Source organism: Cyprinodon variegatus, unplaced genomic scaffold, assembly GCF_000732505.1.
Source record: "Cyprinodon variegatus isolate N-32 unplaced genomic scaffold, C_variegatus-1.0 Scaffold1059, whole genome shotgun sequence".
NCBI classification, from domain to species: domain Eukaryota; kingdom Metazoa; phylum Chordata; class Actinopteri; order Cyprinodontiformes; family Cyprinodontidae; genus Cyprinodon; species Cyprinodon variegatus.
The window spans coordinates 179465-195743 of record NW_015151512.1 but is presented as its reverse complement, the minus strand read 5'-3'; the positions used below and the strand labels follow the sequence as shown (position 1 = coordinate 195743).

Sequence of the window (16279 nt, the reverse complement as noted above, 5' to 3'; positions counted from 1 at the left end):
CACCATTTAATAAGTGTGAACACGGGAGCATTGTGCCGCGGCTGAACAAGCGTCCGTGGATGAGTCTTATCCAAGAAGAACTGTGTGGCTACAGGAGCTTTAAAAGAGTACAGTGACCCCCCCCCCCACATCTCTCACCACAATTACATCCTCTGCAGCTAGCACGGGCTCCGCTCGCTTCTGCTCTCTTCAAAACACACAAACACCCGCGCAAAGTGAATTAGCCCCCTGAACTGTGTATTCCATCTGCGGTCCATTAAAACTTGGGTGTTGCTTTATTTAGACTGAGGCGGGTTAAGAGGCAGGGAGAGCAGCTCATCCTGTAAACATGCAGGAAAGTGTTCAACATGGGTTTTAACTTTAATTATTATTATTGTCTAACAGAACATGCAGAATATATATATATATATAGCGCTCTACAGGTCGTTAATCGAGTCAATGGCTCACCTTTTCCTTAAATATAGGCTAAAAGTGAAAAGTCAGATTTTTTTCTAGTTCATTAAATGCATCGGAACATAAAACTCTCAAATTTTCTGTCTTTAAATGCATCGACAAGATTTACACACTTTGTTTCGATTTTAATTAATGTTGATCAAGTTAAAGACAAACTTGTTGCTTAATTAAATATACTTTTCTATAACTTTTATCTTATTTTATAACAAATCTATATATAAATCTCTGTTTGTGTGTTATGGTCCTGAGATCGATAATTAGGAGCTGCAAGTGTTTTAGTCTTCCCTATTAGGTTCCAGTTTCACTCCCGTGGAAACGGTATTTAATAAATAAACTAAATAAAATTTATAAAGAGGATGCATCACTTATCTAAACATTTCTCTTATGGTTTCCTTGTGTTTATTATCCTTTTATAGATAAAAAAGAAGGTGTTGGAGTGAGAGAATGTGTAGATTCTAGAAATGTGATGCATTTTTGTCCGTTTGAATGAAGGATCATTTCCATCTCACAGGAACGTTAAAACAGAAACTAAAGAACAAAAGATCAGGTCAACATGCAGCAGAAATAACCGATTCTGACGCATCTCTGTTGTCCTTAAGTCTACAGTTGAGCTGAGCGTCAGTTAAGCAGCTGAATGCAGGCTGGCAGCCAGAGCAGACGAATTAACCCACTAATAATCTGTTCTACTGGAAATGGAAGAAAGTCTAATATTTAATACAATTATAAACTAAATACAAAATATAAATTAAGTGGATTTTTAATAAATTTGTGACACAGAATCAAAATAGTTTTAAACAACCTGTTGGTCATCATTGTTATTTTAGAAGCCCCAGAATAGAAGTTGGCCTCAGAATGAAAATAAAAGTACTTTTTTTGTTTAAAGACCATAAAACCATTTCGCTGTTAACAGAGTGAATCATATTACGTCTGGTTGTTATTTTATATGTCCATCCTTAATGTTTTAGGTGTTTTATATGATGTAGAATAAAACGGATAAATATTTGAAATACTATAAATGAAACTAGAACAATTTTATTTTATTTTATTGCCACATTAAGGCCGATATTCTAGCAACAGGTCAAACATTTCATATTCTCAGGATATTTTTGGCTGCTCTAAACAAATATAAGAACCAATAAAAAAAATAATAAAAAATTAGTAAAATTTTTTTCATTATTCATTCATTTCCAAAAGCGTTTAGCAATTTTAAAACCTGAGGATTTTTTTTCTATATTATCATAACGATAAAGAACAGCAGTAGATTTGTGATGAATAACAGCAAAGACTGGACATTATTTTCTGCTCTGGGCACCGTTTCTAAGGTCACCATGTTTTATTTTGTTTCTTCGAGGCTTTTTGTCTGGGTTTGGGTTTTTTTTTTTTTTCAGTTTAATATTTTGATCTGAAACTGACTTTTATGGGGGGAAAAAAAACAAAAAACTATATTTTTTCTTTTTGACCCCCCGGTAACTTCAGGATTGTTTTTTTTTTTCCTCCTGAACAAATATTAACTCATCTTTTAAATGTTTCTATAACATAGTTTAGATCAAATAAACCATTTTGCAGATATTATATAATTTATCTTCTACTGACAAGAATCAAGTATCCATAAAAATACTTCTTGGAAAAAAAATGCAACTATTATTGAACCGTGTTTAACTATTTCAACAAAACTATAAGCCAGGTTTTCATGAACTGCAAACAATCTCATTTAACTCAACTCTGTTAATCATAAATTGGAAATATTCCCGGAAAAAAAAGATACTTAATCCAGAAAATGTCTTTTCCCAAACAGATCTGGTTTGTCCTTTAAACAGAAAAGATAATATGTGTTGGAGACATCGGATCAAATGTTCAGAAATTATAATAAGTTTCTATAAATCAGGTATAATCCTCATTCCTAATCCAATGCATTTCCTTCAGTTAACTATCTATATGCTAAGGATCAGTTATTGGAAAGGGAGACTTTTAATGCTTTCTTAGATTCAATTTAAGACTCATTGTTATGCATTTTTAAGCAATATAAAAAAGTACGGTTTTAATTATTTGTCCGTTACAAATTACTTTATTACATCATGATTTATTAGCTTTGATCCATTTTTGGTTAAACTCCTGATTAGCATTAAAACTATTCCTTTTTTCCTCTAATACTGTTTTATCCACCATCATCCACCTTTTTGTCTCCTTAGATTCTTATCGCTAAATCTTACTCCCACATTTAGGCGACCATTAGGAAGCCTGCTGACGATTCCAAATTATATAAGATATAAAAAGATAAAAGAAAAAAAAAAGTAAAACCTAAGTGAGAAATTTAAATAAACTAAACATAGCAATCAATATATGGACCATTGCTTAAAAAAGTTAAAGTTTTTGTTACTACAGATGATGCATTTTGGTGGAAACTCTAAAGACTTTAAGTTTAGTGCTTAGATTCTGCACAAATATTATTCATTAACACCAACAACAGATGCTGCGAAGTGATAAAAAAAATGTACCACTGTGTGTTTGTGATTTCAAATAATAATAATAAAAAAACGAATAAGTAATAAAAAAAATCTGCAGAGCTTCAGTTTAAAAAAACAAAGATAAACTTGCTGCTTTAGCTCCAGCTGCTGGACCGGAAAAGGACATTCAATTGCCAAGAGCTCTTTTTATTTACGAAGAACGATTAAACATGTTTCAGCTTCGAAAACTTAAACAGTCCTACTGACTCTAATGGAAGATCAGATTTCTTCTTTTGTTTCATTTCCTGTTTCAACCCTTAGCTGCTAATGGCATCCAAGGAGCCAGAATGTGAGGAAACGATCTGAGGAAAGCTCCTGGAAAAAAAAAAAAAATAAGATACCAAAATGTCCAGCCTGCAACAAGTTAACCACCAGAGAGTAACGGGTGGCTGCCTGCACAAAGCAGAGGCGGTGAGCGGCGACAGCAGGGAAGTCTTCCTCTGCTGTGAAAGCATCGCAGAGCCGACTGGAGCTGTTGTCCCTCCGTGTTTATCATGTCAATTCCTCCGACCGGGAAAGTACACAAGAATTAGTCCGAATGGAGGCTTCCTGTTCGCTTCCTGCTGTGGTCAGGAAACACCGGGGTTGAATCAGGCTTCCTATGGAGATGGGTGATGGGGTGGGGGTGCAATTCTTCCACTTAACCTAAAGGCAGAAAGGGTGGGATCGTGTCCCATCTTCATCTCTTTCTTAAATCAGTTGAGTTGTGATGAAGTAATGAACGTGGCTCCTTTTCCACAGATCAGACTAATCGTTTAGCCTTTGTCCTTAACCACGTCCACAGATTAACCCACATCTGCCTACTTCTTCTGCTGTCTTTCCCGTTACTAAAGACTGACCCAGAGAAACTGGCTCTTCTTGCAGTGGCGGTTCCAGAAAAGTCTGATAGAGGTAGGCAAGCAAGGGGGGGAAGGGACACACACTCAACCTATACTGATCCCAGTAAACATGCATGTTTTCTAAATAAATAACTGCAGATAGACCAGATTTTCCTGAGGCCCCCACTAATAAAGCTAATCACATATTTATACTTCCCTTCTGTTTAAATTAAGGTTGTACATAATATATCAAATTGTAGGGATGCACGATATAATCGGCCCCCTATCGGTATCGGCCTTTAAACTGAATATCGGACATCGGCCACCCCACCGATATTTAACCCGATATTTGATCAGCTTCTGAGTTTCTAAAGTCTAAAAAAAAAAAAAAAAAAAATATTACTTCTTCTTCTTCCTAAAAATCTTCTTTTTTACAGACTTAAAAACTTCTAAAGACGAGGGAAAAAATATTGATACATTAAAATATCCCAATATCTTCATATGCTGATATATTGCCATTTAAAAACACCATATCAATCTCTTTTACTAATGAAATATTGCTATATGTCATCGTTATGCTACGAAATCCCCCGAAAATTCACCAAATGTTGCCATATTTTTATATGTTGATATATTGACGCGGTATCGATCTATTTTACTAACAAAATCTCACAAGAATTTGCAAAATATCACGAGAGTTTGTAACAGAACGATGACATTTCACGAGATTTTGAAAGTGAAATAGATCGATACCGCGTTTTTAAAAGTCAATTTGATATCAGCATATGAAAATATATTTGAGTATATTATTTTTCAAAGTGTCAGAAATGGATAACAAAACTGCTATTTTCAATGACTACTTATTTTTGTCCAGCTTTAACATCGGTATCGATATCGGTTATCGGCTACATGAGTTTTAAAATATCGGCATATCGGATATCGGCCAAAATCCCAATATCGTGCATCCCTACAAATTATATTATATAATTAATTACCTGTATTTCTTTTGTCACTTTTTGGTTAAAGGATTGAGGATGTTCTTTTTTCTGGGTGGATCATCTAAATAAGTGGTCCTCTTAATTGTCAATCATTCTGGTGATATGTTTACGTCGTCCCCATTCTCACTTAGCGGTGGTGAGTCTGACATAGTGGAAAAATTGCAAATCTTCTTTTGGAAAGTAAGCTTGTATGAGTGATAAAAACAGCTACTTTTAAACACAGTGTGCACGAGGAGAAATGGGTTCTCGAACGCGTTTAATAGGCGTTCCCTCTTGGTAGCGGCTACAGGGTTGTGCATTTTCATTTTTTTTTACATTTGCGAAAATCCTCCACTATACCTTTAACATACTAAGTTCAAAATGTCAATGCAAGATATTTCACATGAAGGTATCACTGCTGCCCCCCTCTGGTTTGGAGTGGATCTGCTTGTTCTGTCTTGGAACAACAGAACAGCTGGTAAGGTGTCTAATGATTGGCTAAAGGGCGCCACACCCCCCCTCTAGCTCACCCCTGGGCTGGCCCATGTTAAATTATGTTTTCTCAGTGCTGGTACCCTTGCCTGTTAAACAATATTCTTAATAAAATCTTTAAAGATCTGATATTCTCCTTAAAAATGAATTTATTTTACAGCTTTTGACGTGTATTTACCAGCGGCGGCCCCTTATGGATGAAGGTACTGTCTGTTATAATTGTTTTTTGATTTCTAACTGCTTCTGCTTCTTATCAAAGAGATAATAAAGACTGATGAGGTTAGTTTCTGGATGGAAATCAGAGTAAAATTAAGAAGACGCTGTGTAGATGAATCTGGTTATTTTTTAGGGCATTTCATGGCCCCCAGCGCCACATCAAAGCCTTATAATGTCCTGAATTACGGTTCCTTCTGCTAATTTGAGACGTCTTACTATGCAAGTTTAATTCTGGAAGAACATGCTTTGATCTTTAAGGGGACAAATATCTTCTTTATTCCATTAAAGCAGCTAAATCAATACATTTATGTCAGGACTGACACTGAACTTAGAGTATCGACTCAAAGTGTTTAAATCAATGCTGTGATTTGCTGAAATTAACATTTTGGACAAAAAAAAATAAATACAATGAATTAAAGAATTTGAAAACAATTTCTTTTTTTTTTTCTTTAGTTGTTTATCAAATCAGTAGTTAGAAGGTTTTAATTTCTGGTATTTTAAGTAGAATTGTACCGCTATATTCAATAGAATCAATATTCAAATGATTCTAGCAGTAAATCTGTAAATATCCTCCAAAAACACTTTTTTTTTCTGATCATAGCTGTAATTGAGCTTTCTTTATTTGGTGTTAAGTTGTTTGGCAGCAGAGGACTGGCCTCTTTAGGGACCTGTTGGACCGGCACAAATGACCAAATCTACGACTTGCAGGCAAACCAAGACAGAGACATTGAATTACAATCATCAGAGAGTCTGCAGCCTGTTTTTTCCCCTCTAGTCTCACTCTGGAGGATAAACCTTTAGAAAGTATAACACAAAGAAACGTTAAAATCTGGTTTGTTACTTTCTAAAACTTCCTTTATTCTAAAGCTAAACAGGAGGAAGGACATTGTAAAAGTATCTGCTTTAGGCGTTGACCATTGGCTGTATAGCAAACCTACTAAATTCAGTCGTTATTTTCATCGTAGACATTTCCTCTTACTTTTTTCAACAAAAAGGTAACAGATTGATAATATATTAATTAGTCAACCAGTCGTTTTAATATGTCAGCGTTAGGTGATACTGTAAGCAAACGAAACATGAAGGAGCTCTTTCTAAGCCAGCTGACCAGCAGCATGCAGCAATAGGTGGAGGAGGGGGAAACTCTACATCCTTCTATCAACCCAGGAATTTCTTTAGCATTTGATTGAAACAAATCTTAATTCCAGGGTTTGTTTCTGTTTAGTAACATTTTAAAAGCTGCTGATGATCAATAGATGCAACAGATTTGCTTTCAGAGGCTCTTTAATGAGAACTGTAGCTTGAGCCGCCTTTAGTTTCTGGATTGGAAATATCCAAACAGCTGAACTTATCTTTAAAAAAACATTCTAGAGTCTTCTTGCAGATGGTGGAATCAAAGGGAGACAGCTCCGGTACTTTCTGTGGCATTTAATAAAAGACTTTAAACTAGAAAGAATAGTTTGAAACTCAAAAGACGAGCCAGCGCTGGATCTACCGGCCTCCTGCAGCCAGAAACTAGCCACCCGCCCCCCCACTCCCTGCACACTCCCACACCCCACCCAGGAGGATGCCCATTGTTCCCCCAGTCCTCTAAACAAAGCACGCCCCCCTCCCATACCCCACCTAACTGCTTTGCCCCTCAACACAAAAACACAGGGCTTTGTTGCTCTAATAAACCGGCTCCACTCCCCAAATTTCATTACACTGGAGCTCAGACTCTCGCCCCACCTTAACAGTTTTAAATACGTCTGAATAAATTCATCCAGGTGCTAAAATCTAAGGATTCGAACCTAGAAAGAGAGAAAAGAGAGGGAATAATCTCTAAACGGCTGCAGACGGGATTTAGTGGATCACCTGTTGATTCATCCGACTGATGCAAACAAAAACTGCTCAGAAAAAAAACAAAATGCAGCGTCACAAGACTTCATTTCATGCCAGGAAGATTTCCCCCTCCTAATCCCAAGCCTGTTTAAAAAAAAAAAAAAAACTGTGTGCCGGATTTTGTGCCTAGAAATGAGACGACAGATGAGGCAACAAGGAGGAGGGAGTCTGGGGAGCAGGCTGCATCTCCAAACTCCACCATATTGCAGCAGCATTGGTGGAGGAGATGAACACACACATAAACGTGAGCGCGTTTGTGACTAAAGCACACAGAGAACATATGGTGCGTCCTCGGCCAGCGACGCCTGTTGCTGCTGCAGCAACAATAGAGGCCTGGACGGCAAGAGGCAAACACACAAGTGTACAAGCACACAACACACACACCAAATAGTCATTAGTCAGTCGGCCTGCGTTGCTCGGACCCAGAACAAACGCACAGATTTGCATTTTGCACCTCCCTCCCTCCCTCTCTCCCTGACACACACACACACACACACACTTCCTGGATCTCTACAGGTGCACAGAGCTCTCAAAACAGATGTCAACGAACTGGAGAGGAGAGGGAGAGGCGCTGAGGGGGCCGAGAGAGACGGAGGGGGGAGGAAAGTGGAGACTGTTTGCCCAGAGTGACTGACAAAGCAGGCTTAAACACAATGACAGACACACAAATGCTTTCTCTGTTACACTTTCAGCTTAGTCACAGCTTTTTATTTTAGAACAATGGAAGAAATGAAAATTAAAAACTGAGTGTGACGGTTTAAGAAGTCCAAAACATAGTCCACAGAAATAATCTGATACGGTTCACTGATGTAGAAACGTGAAACAGAAAAGACTGGAACAGAACGTGTTCAATTATTAGAGAAACAGAATCACAGGCAGTGATTTATCCGTCGACGAAGCCGAACCGAGAGTTTCCGATCAAACCGAAGGCTCTGATCGACAGAAAACTAAAGATCCACTTCTCCCCATTTCCTTCCAGTTCCAAACTTCCTGCTAAGATTCTCTGGATTTCTCTTCCGATTTAGAGCTTCTTAAACAAGAAGTTTCACAATATTCCCTCTATAAAGACGTCAAAAATGTTTTCTTTTATATAAGAAAACTTTATTTAGTGTTGGATTCAAAACATCGACCTTTATCAAGGAACAAGGAGCAGAGCGACCAGTTAAAATCAGAATAGACATTAATCCACTGATTATTTTCCCCGTCTTTAAAGTACCAAAGTTAAATTACGGATAAATTAAGTATTTCAAAAAGTGAAGTGTCTTTATCGATTGAAAATGTATACTTTTTTCCTCTAGAACTACTTTGAAGTCTTTGGTTTCTGAAGCATTACGAAACATCCAAACCACAAACGTCTTAACTTTTGCATCTCTCCTGTGACTAATGCATCGCTTGCTTCCCTCAAACCCTGAAGGCAAAAATCATCTTTATCACAATAAGTTGAGTTAAAATGGTGAAACGTCTAGGGTTGTCACGATACTAAACTTTTCAACTCGATACCGATACTAAGTAAAATATTCGATACTCGATACCCTTTTCGATACCACAAGGATAAAAACAAAGTCTCTAAAATTCAACAGAAATATTTTCATTACTAAAAAAATACAAGAAATAAATAAAAAAACAATAAGAATAATATTTTGAGGTTGTATGCTGTGCACAACATTAAGCAAGCTTGATAAAAAACTTACAGAATTAAAATTAAGTGTTCCTTCCTTGCCTATGTTTTGCAGATGTTTTTCAGTCTGAAACTGAAAAATGCACAGAATTATTCAATCACACAGTGTTCAGAAAGTGCATTTTCCACTATTCTGCACTTTAGATGGCTGTATCAATACTTTGTATACGGATACAACGTTTTAGTTTCGATACTTTTTTGAGTATCGATACTTTTTACAACCCTAGAAACGTCTGATATTCAGTTTTAAAGGTCATAACGTGCCGATAATGTAGCACGTCCCTACAGATGACTACTATGACATCGTTAATTGCTGATATTAAATTTTTTAATATCAGCAATTAACGGTATTAAGTAAAGACTCTAGTTCTATTCAATCTAAACGGTTCACTTCACAACCAGCATGAAAAGCATCCCAAAGCATCATAACACCACCACCATGCTCCACCACAGGTCCATTCAGTCGGTGAAGTTAAGTAGGAAAACGTTTGCTTAAAGAAAACGGTAAATGTTGTAGGTTTCTTAAGCTCTTATGAATCCAACAGAAGAAAATAAAATTAAATCTTAACGATTATCCTCATTTACGAAGCTAAGCTCATCTCTAACCTCTGATTTGTATTCCACTAAAAAGCTACGTGTTGTTGGTTGATGCTTTTACTGACCAAAAACGGCAGGACTGCTGAACTTAAATGCTTTTTAGGAATGTGATTAACCAAAAAAAAAGTTTAATTCTGACCCATGTGGGGTCACAGCCTAATATAATGCAACATTTTTTTTGTATTTACTTAATCATATTTAGTTACTTTAACACAATTGTTTCATGTTAGGAGGGTAGGACATAAAACAATTGTGTAAAAGTTACTAAATATGATTAAGTAAATGTCAAAAGCGGCTGCATTACTTTTTTTAGTGTAGTTTCTGTAGGAATTGTGCATGTAATGAAAATTAGCCAGATGAAAGACTCTGAACACCTTTTTATTGTTTCTGTTCAGACAAAAAATAAAATAAAAATAGAACCGCATAAAACCTGTAGGTCAGACCTCCAAAAAGTCTCGATTAGTGCATCAGTTTATACTTCGAGGCACGTTTAATCTTAAAAATCGGTAGCAAAAAGGATTAGTTCCCTTTTTTTTTATATATATATGAGCTGTTTTTAATACAATTAAGCAATTTTAGTTCTACAACTGTAACACTGCAGCAAAACTGCATTTGAGACAAAGTATTTATCCTATACTGGTGATTTTACTCATCATCTGAACACCACATTCGCATCAAAAAACAACCAGTAACTCTCCTTCTCTCACTTTTAATCGCTTTTCATCCCAAATAGCACATCTTGTAAGACATCAGACAAAAGGGGCTCGCTGTTCCAGAAGAAGAGCATCTGCCCTGCTTCATCCAGGGCTGTAATTTTCCTCCAAAAATGACATTGTGGTTTTTCCTGCACCGCCACAGATCTCAGGCTATAAAAGGCCAAAGAACAAACCCTTTAATCAATATTCCAAAAAACACAAGAGTGAGAGAATGGGGGGTTTAAATGATGTTCTCAGGAAAAGTCTCAGAAAACACAGATATAGTAAATCAACATGTGTCAGCAGAATAAAAAACAGGTTTTAATTGGAAAAAATCAGAGTTTTTTTTTTGTCTCTGATTTTAAAAGCCTTTATGCTTGAAGCAGATGATATGCTGCATCCACTGGGTAAACACTGGCTGTTATCAGCCTGTGGCCTGTTTCCCTGACTGGGGCCTGGCTGGCTGTGCAGGGAGAGAGAAAACCCCGCCGATGCAACAAGTCCCCCATTCACTCCCAGCTTTGTTAAGCTGCCTCCCAGCTCTGAGAGCGGAAAGCTTCTCTCTCCATTTAAGGACACCCGCAGGCTGAGATCTAGCAGGAGAAAAGGAACCAGAGGAGGTGGAAGGGAGAGGAAAGTGTCAAAAGAGGAAGATTTCTGGGTGTTTTGGTGTCGAGGAGGGAGAACAGGGGAAATAATAAAACTGGAGTGGAAGCTGTCGCTGGGAGGCTGGACGCGATTCGGGGGGAAAAAATCAGCTTGTTTAACATCAACATGTGGAAATGTTTTAATCCTTTTTGGCTCAAACTGCTTTTTTATTTAAGAAACGAGCGAAACCGGGAGATTTGAGACGCGGATCCTGAAGAGGTGATCGTTTGGTGGAGGGAGGGGAGGAGGGGGACTCCTCCTAGGGAACTTACCTCGATCCAAACGCCGCTTTTCTCCTTTTAATTCCCACTTTTCCCACCGGATCGGAGCCGCCGTAGAACCGGGAAGCGCTCGGCCAACTCCGGACGGCGCACTCGGCTTGGCGCTGATGGACGATCGGGGCGCGCGGAGTGCGTAAAATGCGCAGCGTCTCTCCAAGGATGCGAAATATGCGCGGAATGGGAGCAGGAATGAAATGAACGCAGCGGACTGAGTTGAACGGGGCGGGGTGAGAGGGACTGGCGTCACCCTGGATGAAACGGAGTGAGTGAGAGATGGGAGGATGGGTGAAAAAAAAGGAAAGAGACGGAGGGAGGGAGCGGACTGTAAGGGCTGCTGCTTCAATAACAAAAGAAAAGAGTGGAGCAGCGCCTAAACTCTGGGGGGCAGATAGAGACACGGTCTGCTCTGCTCGGCTGGACACCAGATAAGAAAAAATATGCTTAGTCGGTAACTGTAAGATTTACACAATAACTACCACATCTAATAATATTTGTTTATTTTTGCAAACACACTAAACTCATCAGAAATAGTCATAAACTTTCAACTAAATCATTTCCAGTAAACTGGGGTCTACTAAACCATTATTTTGTTTAGTTTCTTTCATAAAATATTTTTTTTTCTTAAATTCTTTTTGGAGATTTTGTCCAGAAAATGTCTAATGTTACATGGGTTTTTAATTGTTACAATCCCTCAGCATGATACTGCTATCACCATACCATAAAGTGTTTAAAAGCCTTGTTTTCCTAACCATCTGAAGGTTTTTGGACTTTGGCAACTTACTTGTTTTCAGTTTCAACACATTGGATTGTTTGTTTGTCAATAAAAAACTGCTGGTTTTAGATTGAATAGAGCTTTATGTGTTATTTTTTATTATCTTTGTAGATTTTAAATCCAACTAAAGGTGGGAAGCGTGCCAAAAGATTGGACTATTTTTTACTCATGTATAAGTAAAAAAGAGTAAAAAGAGAAGAGTAAAAAACTAATTGCTAAGACTGAGTGACTAATCATAGCATCAGATTTCCAAAACAAGACAAAATCAATATATTATGTAACATACTGTGTGTTAGAGTAACTTCCTCCAGTGACATACTGACACTTTGTGCTGTATGTTATAATGACCTTCATAAAAGATATAAGAAAGATTAAGACAACAAAACGAAATTCTCATTTTAGCCAAACTCAAACTGTATGTCTTTATCTGGAGCATTTCAAATGTGTTTTTTCTGAAGATACTCATAGTGGGAAGAGTAGTAAAAAAACAAAATACTCAAGTAAGAGTAGACATTCTTCATAACAGTTTTACCCTAGGTTAATGGTAAATGGTAATGGAGTGTTGGTCTAGTGGTTAGAGCAGTGCCCTTGTACTCTGAGAAGGTTGCAAGTACCTGGTTTGATATGGAATAAAGAAAAGATGAATAAAAAATTTGAAAAACCTTTAATTTCCAATATATTTAAAGCTATCATTACCGTCAGACTGTTTACCAATTTGTTTCAATGAGTTGGACTGCGTGTGTGTTGCAGTTAACGCAGATATGTCGCCACCCCTTCTGCAGACACTCTACACTATGCGTATTTCCTGTTTGGTGCCTGACCGGCTCGTGGAAAACGACTCGTGAAGTTGGGCCAGCTAAAGAAGTGAGGTGCGTGAGAACGCTGGGACCCTTTTTTCACCTGGATCCCCGCTCTTTTTCGCCCCTCCGTTGTTGCACATAACATAGCGCAGACCACGCTTTATGAGGCATAAATCAAAAATAACTGCGACAACTCACTGCGACACACTGCTGTGGGAGGATAAGCAGCCCTTAACTGTGATATAGCTTTCTGTTCTCTGTGTAATCAGTGAAGAGAGAGACTTTTTGCTGCTAGCAGCTCCTTTAAACTGGTGTTACTGGTTCTGGTTGCTCTCAGAGGAATGTTAAAACTCAGCTCCATGAACACATTCATTTACCAAAGCCAACCTCATCTACTGTGTTTATTGCCAGGATGTCTTTTTCTATCATCGTATCTTTCTTTACCTTCTGATCAAAGCAGAAAGGTTACGCTGCTTCTCTATGCTGCACGGCTAATTGGGCGCTTTTTAGGTGATATCCTAAGGCAGAGAACTTTAACAAGGGGTCCAAGACCCCTAGGGGGACCACGGAGGTACTGCATGGGTGTTGCGAAAGTTTTTGTTGATTAGACTTTTTTTTTTATTCCCCTGCAAATTTTTTCCACTAATTGAAATGTCTTTAAATCTACATTAATATGAATTTAGTAAACAGTAGTAAACTGTAGTAAACAGATAAATGGAGGCAGATGTCTTTCAGTCATCAATGCTCACATTCAGCGACACACAGGAGCTCTTTCAAGCTGGGCACCGTTTCATTCACAACACCTGTACCATCAACCAGGAATCAGAATCAGAAATACTTTAAAAATCCCATTTATTTACTTTCGTTGCATTACTCCAGCTGTAATAGAGTGACTATAGGACCAGTTTCGGTATAACACAATTTCATACAATATCTATATAATTAGGGGTCCCTGCTCCATCTTGTCATCGGTTTGGGGGTCCTTGGCCTGGAAAACGTTGAAACCACTTGCCTAAGGAGTTTATCCAGCGTTCACATATACAAACAGAATCATATAAAGTGTATCCTCGTCACCATTAAACAGTTTGAGAGTGTTGGCCTAGTGGTTAGAGCAGTGTACTTGTGTTCTGAGAAGGTTGCAAGTTCCCCAGTTCGATCCCCACAGCCTCCACTCTGGGTTCCTGAGGAAAACCCTTAACCTCTGATTGCTCCCTGGGCGCTGCACAATGGCAGCCCACTGCTCCCTAAGGGGATGGGTTAAATGTAGAGGATGAATTTTTCCAGTGTGAGATCAATAAAGTTCAATTACTTCTTTCGCAAGTAAATGTAGAAAGAATGGCGCAGTAAAACTATTTCTACAAGTGAATGTTTGTTAAAAAGTTACCAAAGGAAATGTAACTAGTTAGAACTCACCGATAAACCCAACCAGAACCTGAGAGGTTCACCGGCTGGAAGGCTCTCATTTAACAGTTCCTGCCTGTGAAAATGCATTTTCTTTGGATGATTCAGCAATTTAGTCTAATAAATCCAGAGATGGCAAAAGTACTCACTTTCCGTACTTGAGTAAAAGTACAGATACTTGTGTTAAAAAATACTCTGGTAAAAGTGGAAGTACTGATTAAACTTCTTTACTCAAGTAAAAGTAACAAAGTACAGGCTTGTAAATTTACTTAAAGTATAAAAGTAAAAGTAGAAACCACTTTTTTCATGCCGTTGCCTACATTTTAAATGGATGTCTGCCAATAGGACTAGATCTCCGTTGTGTTCATTTTCAATCATCTCGTCGTCCATGCTACTATGCTAACGCCACCGCCACCAAGCTGCAATGATTTGCCGCCAATGAATACCGCCGAATCTGTCCATTCATCTTGTAGTGGTGCGTCAAATGCAACGTAGATTCCCATCCAATTAGATTGAATTTGGTATTGATGACGTGAAAAATAATAACGGTAACTCCATTGAAATGATTCAAAACTAAAGTAACGAGCCAATTTTTTAAAATGTAAGGAGTAGAAAGTACAGATATTTGTGTAAAAATGTAAGGAGTAGAAGTAAAAAGTCGCCATAAAAATAAGTAGTAAAGTAAAAATATCAGAAAAATCTACTTGAGTACAGTAACGAAGTATTTGTACTTCGTTACTTCCCATCTCTGAATAAATCAAAGCAATTTCTCAGGTAAGATATTTATTTGAAATCAGATGTGAGCGATTGATGATTTACTTTCATTTTTTAACAAAGAAGTACCCAATAAAAAGCTTAATCAGCATCTAAACCAGTCTGTCCAGAAGAGTCAAACATTACATTTACAAACAGTGAGATTAAACTAACCGCGTCAGCTTCCTTACACCCCGGGGTGTGGGGGCTGTCTTTGTGTCCCCCCCTTCCTCCCTCAGATCTTTGAATGCAGCAGGCAGCCACCTCGCCTCATAAAGGAGTTGTTGTTTACTACTAAGCTCTGCCTATCTCAGGTTTCACCCCCTCTGGCTGTTCTGGACTGTCATCTCCTCAGAGGGAGGGGCCTTTGACATAAAACAAACACAGATATGCAGGAGTCACAACCCCCAGGTACACCGCCTGCAACCCGACGCCGCCTCCGAGCCCCGGCTGGACGAGTGGCTGGCGGGAAAGCATTCCTCACGGCAGCGTGTCCGTGTTTGTGTGTGTAAGATGAAATTCTTCCAGACGAATACAAACAGCTGATTCACATGTGGACTGTGTGGTTCTTGGCGGAGCCATGTGAGGCTCAATCTCAGACCCGGAGCAGTGCAAACACGGAGCCTGCCAGTAAAACATTCAGCGCTGTGACCTTCGGGTCAACAGTCTGACCTCAGCTCTGACCCCACCTGGTTTCCTGATGTTTTATTAACGCCAGAGATGCCAGGAATCTGACACCCTCTTCCTGCTGGATCACTGCACACAGAAGCAAAACAAACCTATCTGACTTCTACTGCGGTGGATCTTTAGTTTTTTTTGTTGAATTTTTCATTTTGTGTTTTTCTTCTGATAAAATTCAGGCATTTCTACGTTTCAAAGGGAAGGGCAACATTCAGAACACCTGACTAAAATGGAGAAACAGCTTTAGGTGTATTTTAAAGCACCACATCCAACAGACCACATCTTTATTTGATATCATTAAGACTTTTCAGGAAGACCAGTGTGAATAAAGTCAGGTTGATCCAGCAGTAAAATGTCTACCTTCAGGGCTCTGTTGCGTTCCATTTGTTTGGAGATTTATAGCTGTGAGTCTGACGGTGCACCACAGTCTCCTTTGGAATAAATCACTAGATAAAATAAAAAAATAAAACAATGAATACTGCTGTATGTACTGTTTCCATTTGAAGACATTCATAATAATTGAACTTTATTGATCTCACATTTAACCCAAGTGGGCTGCCATCGTGGGGCGCCCAGGGAGCAGTGTGGGGTTAACCCCTAGAACCCTACGGACCCACCGGTGGGTCCAGCTGCTA

General features: G+C 38.4%; 1 protein-coding gene across 1 annotated transcript in view; it reads right to left on the bottom strand.

Moving 5' to 3' along the window:
- The window catches only part of LOC107101151 (transcriptional enhancer factor TEF-1-like), an 82028-nt gene extending 70596 nt beyond the window's left edge, over window positions 1–11432 (bottom strand). The window contains exon 1 of the mRNA XM_015399942.1: window positions 11229–11432. The gene's annotated coding sequence lies outside the window, so the exon portion shown is untranslated. The remainder of the gene's footprint in view (window positions 1–11228) is intronic.
- Between the last annotated feature and the right edge of the window lie 4847 nt (window positions 11433–16279).